Source organism: Nannospalax galili, unplaced genomic scaffold (assembly GCF_000622305.1).
Source record: "Nannospalax galili isolate Female #2095 unplaced genomic scaffold, S.galili_v1.0 scaffold336, whole genome shotgun sequence".
Lineage (NCBI taxonomy): Eukaryota > Metazoa > Chordata > Mammalia > Rodentia > Spalacidae > Nannospalax > Nannospalax galili.
Window position 1 is genome coordinate 8953020 of NW_008343385.1, and position 7573 is coordinate 8960592.

Here is a 7573-nt window from a genome sequence, read left to right on the forward strand (position 1 = left end):
ATATGTTCCTTAGTGTTCGCAGCCCTGGGCACTGAGTGCCAGTGGCTTATGGTCTGGATTTACAAACCTCAAGTACTCAAGGCTCCAGGACCTGATTCCTAGGGGCTTATGGTTCCAGGAATTGAAAGACAGAGACTAGCTACTTGGGTATGAGGAGGCTTCAAAGCCAGGGACTTATGGCTCTAGGCCCTGAGAACTGATAGCTCCAAGCTGTTAAAGTCAGATTTATAGCTTTAGATGCTCAGGTAAGAGGCTTATTGTGCTGTTTTCTTTCCTTATGTCTGTCTTTCATTTATCTTTCTTTCATTCTGACTCTTTCCTTCTCTCCTTCCCTTCCCTCCTTATTTTTGAGACAGTCTCATGTAGCTCAGGCTGGCTTCAAGCTCACTATGTAGAAGATGACCATGAACGTCTGATCCTCCTGTCTCCACCTCCTGAGAGCTGGGATTACAGTGCTGGGAAAATGAACGACTGTTTAATGAGCACTGTTTCAGCACAAGATGAAGAGGCTCTCGACGTACACAGCAGTTATGGTTACAGAACAATGCAAGTGACTTAATGCCACTGACTTGTTTATTTTTGAAATCTTGTATTCTTGGAGAATTTCGTACAATGTATTTCGATCATATTCAACGTCCTCAACTCCTCTCAGGTTCAGACCAGCTCTTTCTCCATCCTTCACCTGGTTTCCTTGTTCGGGACTCTGAGTAAGGGTGGGTTTGCTTGCTGGAGCCAGGAGCCTGTTGTGATTGGCCACAGGCCACAGGGAAATACGTGGGTGGCAGGTCCCTGACAGCTCTCTGCTGCCCTCTCTTTATCAGTAAAAAAAGACACTAGCTAGTATTGAAAAAAAAAAAATCTACTTATTCAACACTGTGCATTTTTTTAATGTATCAAGTCCATTTTGTACTCCCCATATATTCTTGGCTATGTAGCCATCCACTAGAGCATGGTTGACTTATCTTAAAGAAAACTGACTGTCCCTCTCCTAGCAGCTATAAATTACCAATGTCTCCTCAGCTAGGGGTGAGACATCATGCCTGCCTCCCCTCTCCATGCTGAGATTTTATCTGGCTTCAGTTTGTACAGGTCTTGTGCATGCTGTCACAGCCACTGTGGGTTCATATGTCCTTCTATCCTGTTGGGTCTAGAAAACATTTTCCTTGTGGTCATCCATCACCTCTGGTTCTTACCATCTTTCTGTCCCCTCTTCTGCAATGATCTCTGAGCCTTGGGAGAAGAGGTGTCCCATTTTAAAAGGGTTAAAGTGGTAAATTTTATACTTATTTTACTATAATTTTAAAAACTCTCAGCTGGGCATGGTGGCACAAGGCTGTAGTCCCAGCACTTGGGAGGCAGAGGCAGGCAGATCTCTGTGAGTTCAAGGCCATCCTGGTCTACATAGTGAATTCTAGGCCAGCTGGGGCTACCGGGAGACCCTTTTCAAAAAGACCAAAAAAGAAAAAAAAAAAACAATAAAACACTCAGAAGACAATCTATGTCTTTCAGTTATAAGGCTTGCTCAGTTATTCAAACTATGTCTCCATTAATAACTAAAAATCTTCAATAAGCATTTTAAATGTTCTTTAAAACAGAAAACTGGCAGCTGGGCATGGTGGCACATGCCTTTAATCCCAGCACTGGGGAAGCAGAGGCAGGTGGATTTTGTGAGTTCAAGGCCAGCCTGGTCTACATAGTGAGTTTAGGCCAGCTGGGGCTACAGGGAGACCCTGTCTCAGAAAGATAACAACAACAACAACAACAACAACAAAACCCCAAAACATAGAACTGACAAAATGGTAAAATCCTACACCAAAAATTCTGAAGCGCCCCCCCTCCACCGCTCCCCCACAGAAAAAAAAAAAAAGGAACTCAGAAAATCTGATTACAAAAAAAATGTTTTTCCCAACACCTGGGAGGCAGAGGTCCAGGCCAGACGGGGCTCACCAGCCATACCTTGTCTCAAAAAAAAAAAAAAAAAAAAAAAAAAAGCTTTTGTGCTTAAAAAGGTTTTATTTGTTTTGCAACGATGTCTCCCTCTGTAACCAAGGCTAGCCTTGAACTCAATGCAACCTCCTTGCCTCTGACTTCCAAACCATGGAATAATAAGGATGTTCTACACTGCCTGGTTTGGTGCTTATAAGTTCAAAAAAAGGAAAATAAGCCAGGCATGGTGGCGCACGCCTTTAATCCCAGCACTTGGGAGGCAGAGGCAGGCGGATCTCTGTGAGTTCAAGGCCAGCCTGGTCTACATAGTGAGTTCCAAGACAGCTGGGGCTACAGGGAGACCCTGTCTCAAAAAGACAAAAACAAAAAAGGAAAATAAAAAGCAAATTCCTGACAACTTGTAACTGGGTCTGGAATGATGATCCATTTGGTAAAGTGCTTGACTCACAAGCATGGGGACCTGAGTTTGACTCCCACCCATGTAAAAATGCTGGCTGTGGCAGTGATCACTTGTAATCCCAGTGTTGCGGAGAGGAGAAAGATCTTTGAAGCTCCATTGGTGACCTGCAGGCTAATGAGAGACTGTCTTTTTTTTTTTTTTTACGTAACACATTCATGTGTGGTTTTATTTTAAATGTTACTGCAGTTCATTTGTATTGCTTCATCCATAGTGTGCAGGAGAGACTGTCTTTTTAAAGAAGGTAGACAGTACTTCTGGAGATGACACCTGAGATCATCCTCTGACCTCCACATGTATGTTCACACATATGCACACATTTGCATGCACACACATACATATACTGTATTAGTTGCTACTGTATTAGTTGCTTTTCTGTTGCTATGATAAAACACCATGATCATGGGGCTGGAGAGATGGCTCAGCGGTTAAGAGCACTGACTGCTCTTGCAGAGGACCTGGGTTTGATTCCCAGCACTCACATGACAGCTATGAACCATCTTTAACTCTGGTTCCAGGGGAATCTGACACCCTCTTCTGACCTCCTCAGGATTTTATGACACAGGTGCACTCACATACATGCAGGCAATACACTCATATACATAAATTGTTGTTGCAAAAGACCTGGGTTCGTATCCCAGCATCCATGTGGCAGCTAACAACTGTCCATAACTTCAGTCCTAGGGGATCTGACAGCCTCTTCTGACCTCCGGGGGGATTGCACAATACAGGTGCACTTACCTACATGCAGGCAATACACACATACACATAAAATAAAAATAAATAAAATTAAAAACAAAACAAAACAACCATGACCAAAAGAAACTTATATAAAAAAGAACTTATTTTGACTTATGGTCCCCGAAGGCTAATAATCCATCATGGCAGGGAGGCACGGCAGCAAGCCAAAAGCTGAGAGCTCACATCTCCAAGGCCAAACATGAAGCAGAGAGAGCAAACTAGAAGTAGGGGCAAGGCTATGAACTCTTAAAGCCCGTCCCCAGTGACATACTTCCTCAGGTAAAAACCTCCCAACGGTTCCATGACTTCCTCAAACAGCACCACAAACTGGGGACTAAATATTCAAATACTTGAGCCACTGGGAGACATTTCTCATTCAAACCACCATGTTCCACTCCCTGACCCCCATAGTCTCATGGCCATCTCATAATGCAAAATGCATTTAGTCCAACTTTAAGAGTCCCCATAGTCTTTCACAGTCTCAACACTGTGAAAAGCCCAAAGCCCAAAATCTCTTTTGAGACTTAATCTTTTAACTGTGACCCCCTATAAAATCAAAACACAAATTGCACACTTCCAATATACAGTGGTACAGAATATACATTACCATTCCCAAAGAGAAGAATAGGGGCACAATGAAGAAATACTGGACCAAAGCAAGACTGAACCCAGCAGAGCAAACACCAAATCCTGCAGCTCCATGTCTGTTGTCTGGGACTTTACTTCCAAAGGACTTAGCTGGCTCAACCCCTCCAACTTTGCTGCCTGCAACATACAGCTCTCTTTTGGGCTGGCTCCACTTGCTGTATGCGCCTCTCTTTGACAGATGTCTCACAGCTCTGGGATGTCCTGGGGTCTCCACCACAACCCAGGCTTCGCTTTCACAGCTTCATGCAATGGCTTCCCACAGCCACCTTACCATCTCAAAGCCTTCTCTCTACAACTCCAGCTCTGGCACATTGTGCCTGGCCCCAGTGACTCTCTGGAACTGTGGCGGAAGACTCCATGACCCCCTCACTCCTGCACCTTTCATGCTTCCAAAGCCAATCCTGTGGACATTACCAAGTTCCACTGCCAGCTTGGGATGGATTCTTGCCCCTTGAATCACATTTGCAGCAGTTTTTGTATGTTGTTGTTTCCTAGGAGCAGAAAACTCCTTAGGCCTTTTCCTTTCACAAGTTGGGAGTGTAATTGGATGCAGTCTTGCCCTGAGGACACTCTTCTCATTGTTCCAGCACAGAGCAGGCCTCTCCTTAATGGGGCCAATCTCTTTAAGACAGCCTCTCTTCCATGCTTTGGCTGTACAATTAATCTCCCTCTTTCTTTCCAAACCATACACTTTGAATTTCTTTCTGCTCCACTTGCTCTTTTTCACTGTGGACCTGCATAAGTGATATCAGTAATAACCAAGCCACAGATTCAACACTATGCTGTCCTGAAATTTCTTCCACCCAAGAAATTAGTCCATTACTTTATGATTTATCTTCAGGAAATTTCTTAGGACAAAGACAGAAGGCAGGCATTTTCTTTCCCAAAATATCACATGAACAGCCTCTAGCCCAGTGGCTAATATTGAAATCTCATGAGCTGAACCTTCACCTACCATTTGTGTTACTCTCAGCACTACTGTCTTCCAGGCTCCAACTAGAGGGGCCTGATAATCTCTGCTTATGGACTTCGACCAGCCACTTTTCTAGTCCAAAGTTCCAAAGTCGTCCACATTTCTCCAACAATCAATATGGTCAGGTTCTGCATAGTAACAGCTCACTCTCTGGTACCAACTTCTATATTAGTTACTTTTCTATTGCTGTGATAAAACAATGACCAAAGGCAATGTGTTTATTTTGACTTATGGTTCCAGGGAGATGAGAGTTCATCATGGAAGGGAGGCATGGCAGTAAGCACCAAGCTAGCGGCAGGAGGAAGAAGCCTCGCTTGGTGTTTGCATCTCCAATAGCAAACATCAAGCTGAGAGAGCAAACTGGAAGTGAGGTGAAGCTATGAACTCTCGAAGCCCACCCACAGTAATATACCTCCTCCAGCAAGTCTACACTTCCTAAAAGGGGCAGAAGAGATGGCTCAGCAGTTCAGAGCACTGGCTGCTCTTGCAGAGGACCTGGGTTTGGTTCCCAGCCCCCACTTGGCATCTAACAACTGTCTATAGCTCCAATTCCAGGGCATCTGATTCCCACATCCAGCCTCCATGGGCAGTGTACACATGTGGTACGTTTACATACATGCAGGCAAAACACTCATACACGTAAAATAAATAAATCAAAAAGAAATGTACACTTCCTAAAGATTTCATGACCTCCCCCAAACAGTGCCACCAACTGGGGACCAAGTGTTCAAACGCTTGAGTCTCATTCAAATCAACACACACGTGCGTGCGTGCACACAAACATTAAAAAAATCTGAAGTTTAAGCCAGGCATTGGCAGTGCATGCCTTTAATCCTAGCACTCAGGAGGCAGATGCAGGTGGATCTCTGTGAGTTTGAGACCAGCCTGGTCTCCATAGTGAGTTCTAGGCCAGCCTCACTACATGGAGACCCTGTCTCAAAAGACAAAAAAAAAAAAATTTTAATTTTAAAAAATTAAAAAAATTAAAGTTTGGAACATTGGTCACTTGTGGGGTTCATCTGTGGGCTAGAGAAATGGCTGAGAGGGTTAAGAGTGCTTGTTGCTCGGTCATAAGGGCAGAGTTCTGATCCTCACACCAATGTTAAGCAGCTCACAAATGCCTGTAACTCTAGCTTCAAGGGCTACAGCACCCTCTTCTGGCCTCCAAGAGTACCCACACACGTATGCATATACTCACAGACACAGGTGCATACACACACGCACACATACCCCTAAATAAAATAAATCTTTAAAAAAGTTTGAATTGATGGGTGAAAAATACACATGACATGAAAATATTAATCGAGGGGCTGGAGAGATGGCTCAGCGGTTAAGAACACTGACTATTCTTGCAGAAGACCTGGGTTTGAATCCCAGCACCCACATGGCAGCTAACAACTGTTGGTAACTCCAGTTCCAGGGGATCCGACAGCCTCTTCTGTTCTCCAAAGACATTGCACAGCATGGGTGTACTTACCCATATGCAGGCAATACATGCATACACATAAAATAAAAATAAAAAGTAAACAAAAATTAATCAAAAGAAAGCTAACATGGCACATTAATATAGGACAAAAAAATTTAAAGCTAGATATGCAAGGGACAAAATTCTTACCCAAAACAGAACCAACACTGTAGTCCTAAGATGGTTTTCTAGGCAAGTTTTATCAAATACTCAAGAAACAAATAAGTTTGGTGATGAAGTTTAATTCAATGGTAGGATATATGCTTAACATCCTTAAGACCCAGTTCAATCTGCAGCAATCTGCAGCAGTAGGAAAGAGAGAGAGAGAGAGTGTTTTCAAACAATCCTAGGGTAACATATTGTGATGGCTAATCCTGAGTGTCAACTTGACTGGATCTGGGATTAACTGAAATGAGAGAGATCTTGATTGGATCATCTGAAGCTAGAAGACACACCCTAAATGTGGGTGTTACCTTCTGATGGCAGCTGTATAAAAGGCCAAGGCAGAGGAGAACGCCAGGCTTCTTGCTGCTTGCCTTCTCTCTCGCTGGTGAGTTCATCTTGCTGCTGTAGACTGAAGGCTAGCTGATCTTTTGGAATTCGTCAGACCTTCGGCGCCAGATTGGGAGTACTGAGACATCCAGCCTTGTGGACTGAGTGACTACGGATTCTCAGCCTCTCCAGTGTGGTGCAGCCATTGTTGGACTACTTGGACTCTGTCCTGTGAGCTAAGCTGATAATTCTCTATACATATATATTCATTCTACCAGTTCTGTTTCTTTGGAGAACCCTGACTAATACACATATTAATGAAAAATTTATAGCAAGAAAAGAAGGGACAGTCTAAGTCAATCTCATTCGCAAATGTAGATACAAAAATCCTAAGCAAAACAAAAGCAAAACAAATCAAACAATATATATAAAAGAAAAATCTAACCTTCATGTTTGATTAATTTCAGAAACACAAAATTCATTTGGTTTCACATTCAAAAATTCAAATACTGTAACTGACTGTATCTGCAGATTAAAGTGGAAAATGAGGGGCCTGGAGAGATGGCTCAGCTCCCTCTTTCAGAGGACCCAGGTTCAATTCCCTGCACCCACTTGATGGCTAACAACTGTACATAACTCCAGTTCCAGGGGAATCTGAAGCTCTCGTCTGACCTCTGAGGACTTTGTATGACACGGGTGTACTTACATACACACAGGCGATACACTCATACACATAAAATAAAAATAAAATATTTAAAAAATAAAAAGGGGTAGGGGCCTGGAGAGATAGCTCAGTGGTTAAGAACATTTGCTGATCTTCCAGAGAGCCTGAATTCAGCTCCCAGTACTC